At 41.5% G+C, this 3,269-nt stretch overlaps 1 long non-coding RNA gene across 1 annotated transcript; it reads right to left on the reverse strand.

Annotated features, from left to right (window-relative positions):
• Nucleotides 1–2,211: 2,211 nt before the first annotated feature.
• On the reverse strand, nt 2,212–2,922 carry LOC134286573 (uncharacterized). The gene is made up of 2 exons (XR_009996904.1): nt 2,744–2,922; nt 2,212–2,683 (listed from the first exon to the last, which is right to left on the reverse strand). It is a non-coding gene; the product is annotated as an uncharacterized LOC134286573 (long non-coding RNA).
• Nucleotides 2,923–3,269: the final 347 nt, after the last annotated feature.

The raw sequence follows: 3,269 nt of genomic DNA on the forward strand, positions 1-3,269 counted from the left end.
CGGCGGAATTCCCTGAGGAATTCCTTGGGGAATTTGCGGTGGAATTTCTTGAGAAATTTCTGGAGGAATTCCGTGAGGAATTTCCGGAGAAATTTCTTGAGGAATTTCCGGAGAAATTTCTTGAGGAATTTCTGGAGAAATTTCCGGAGAAATTTCTTGAGGAATTTCTGGAGAAATTTCTGGAGGAATTCCTTGAGTTATTTCCGGAGGCATTCCTTGGGGAATTAGCGACGGAATACCTTGAGGAATTTCCGCTGGAATTCCTTGAGGAATTTTCGTAGGAATTCCTAGACGAATTGCCGGAATAATTCCTTGACGAATTTCCTTAGGAATTCCTTGAGGAATTTTCGGAAGCTTTCATGTAGGAATTTTCGGAGGAATTCCTGGAAATTTTTTTGGGGGAATTGCTGGAAATATTTCCAGAGGAATTCCTGGATAAATTTCCGGAGGAATTCCTGAAGCAATTCCATAAGGAATTTCTGGAGTAGTTTGTTGAGGAATTTTTCGAGGAATCTCCGTAGGAATTCCTTGAAGAATTCCCGGAGGAGTTCCTGGAGGAATTTCTGGATGATTTCCTGGAGGAATTCCGGGAGGTTTTTACGGAGGAATTCCTGGAGGATTTTCTTGAAGAATTCCTGGGGAATTTTCCAGACGAATTCCTGGAGGATTTTCCGGAATTTCTTGAGGAATTTCCTCAGGAATTTCTTTAGAAATTTCTGCAGAAAATACTGGAAGGATTCATTGAGGAATCTGTGGAAGAAAAACATGAGTAGGAATTTCGGAGGAATTTCTCGAAGAGCTTCTTGAGGAATTTCCGTAGGGATTCGATAAGAAATTTCCTGAAGAATTTTTGGAAGTAAAAATGGAGGAATTGCCTGAGGATTTTTTGGAAGAAAAAGTGGAGGAATTTGAGGTAGAAATCCGGAAGGCATTTCTGGAAGAAATCTGTAAGGAATCCGTGGAAGAATTTTTTTTAGGTATTTCCGGATTTATCTCTGGAGGAAGTTCCAAGAGTTATCTTTGAGAAGATTTCCTGATGATTCCCCGGGGAAATTCGTTGCGGATTCTCAGAGTAAATTCATGGGGTAATCTCTGAAGGCATTTTTTGAGGAATCCCTGTACAAATTTCTTCATTTATTCCTGAGGAAATTCCTTGAGAATTCCCTAGGGACATTTCTTAACGTATCCCCGAGGTTATTTCTGAGGTGATCACTGCGAAAATTCTTGGGGTAAGTCTCTGGACAACGTCTGAAGAAATTTCATGAGGAATCCCGGAAGTTCCTATAAAAACTCCTCTGGGAGTTTCTTCAGAAATATCTGCGTCATTTCTTCTCGAAAATCTATTCCAAGAGCTTCTCTAGGAATTCACCCGAGAGTTTTTCTAGAGATACCTCGGGGAGTTCCTCTAGGAATTCCCCCGGGCGTAAAATCATGAGTCACTTCGATAGTTCATTTATGAATTAACCGGAAGCCTTTCTCTATGTATTCTTCAAAGGAGTTTCTCCAGGATTTTTGTTCTTCTAGAAATTTCGTTGAGTGTTCCTCTAGAAGATCTTTCATAATTATGTTCAGGAATTCATACAACAAAATGTCTTTGGGGCTGTCCATAAACCACGTGGTCATTTTTTTGGGACTTTTCAACCCCCCCCCCCCCCCCCCCCCCCCGCGTGGTCATCAGTCCATACAAATTTTTTTATTTGTCCATACAAAATGGTCACTGGCCGAACCCCCCCTAATGACCACGTGGTTTATGGACAGCCCCTTTCATGAATTCGAATAAAAGTTCCTTCGGGAACTTCACATGGTATTTTACGGAAGTTCTTCGTTAAACCTTCTTGGATGCTAGCAATTTTGCACCACGATGGCGTAGTGCACGTTCAGCGTGCCTGTCTAGATCATATTGACCCCAACATCTTATTAGGGATAAATTCCTATATGAATTCCTTCGAAATTTTCTAGAAATTTCTTCGGAATCCCTCTATGAAAGTCTGCGGGATTATTCTACGAATTTCTTCAGGATTCCTCCGGCAATTGTTTCGTGTATTCCTTCACAAATTCATTCAACGATTCCTCTCGGAATTCCTTCAAGATTTCTTCCAAAAATTTATCGTGAAATTCCTCCAAGCTTTTTCTCTCAATTCTTCACTACAGGTTGCATATCGATTTTCTCAGACCAGTGAGTGAAAACTGTTTAAAAAGGTGCTTTATGTATCAGATAAAGAAACATTTATTTTTAAGTTTTACGTATTTCTAACTTTTACTCATTACCTTATCATTCACAACAATAAACATCATGACCCGTTTGTATTTTGTTGATTAACTTGGTTGGGAAACGAATGTTTGGTCCTGTTGATCGGCACATCGGGCAACAGGTTGGCCAGTTATGAGGGACACAGTGCTTTGTAGGCGAGGGTGGTAGTTGCCGCACTTTCTACACTCTCCAACTGGCAGGGAAAATGCAAAATTATCCATCTGCATGGGATATTCGGCAGCCAGTTCGAAGCTTCATATCTAACGCGGGCAGCATGCTTGGGGGCTTGGTTGTCCGGAGCTGAGACGTCCAGAATAGTGCAATTCATGCCTTGGCGGATTGACGACATGGTACAGGTGGGTCCATTAGTTCTGGGAAGCAAACCGGCACCTCAGTGTTCCGTGTTGATGTAGACCAAATAAGTTTGCAATGCTGTTGGAAACAAAATAAAGCTTGTTTACCACGGGTTGGGTTGAATCAGAAGGAACTTACGCTTCACCGCGTCCGAATACGTTGGCTGGGGTGCAAATACAAAAACGCGTTTGAAAAACTCCGCACTATTGCTACTAAATTTATTTACCGTAGTGAACTCCGTACCGATTTCTGCTTTTTTTTTTTTTTTTGTTTGTGGTGTCAGACGACTGGCTAAGACCGGTCACGGTCCATCTCGCCACTTGGGCCACGATTTCTGCTTTTAATTTTGTTTTTCTTCAAGTAGGTAGGAGAGGGAAGGAGAAGAAATCAACAAAAATAAACATCAGCTGATTGACAGCACTACCGCGAGCGCACTCACACATGTTCAAGTCGTTCAAGCAAGAGAGAATGGCTGCGTGCTTCCGTTGTTTAATCCTCTCTTGATGCTTATCGAATGGGGTATTAAAATTTAATCCGGATTTGTGTAAATCACGATTAAAACTCGTACTAACTATCTTGGTGCTTATCACCATGAGACCTACAGGTTTCAAAAAACCCTCCATAACGAAGAGTACAAAACTGCCGAGAATACGTAAGTTCCCTT

The sequence above is a fragment of the Aedes albopictus genome, chromosome 1 (genome assembly GCF_035046485.1).
Source record: "Aedes albopictus strain Foshan chromosome 1, AalbF5, whole genome shotgun sequence".
Classification (NCBI taxonomy): Eukaryota; Metazoa; Arthropoda; class Insecta; order Diptera; family Culicidae; genus Aedes; species Aedes albopictus.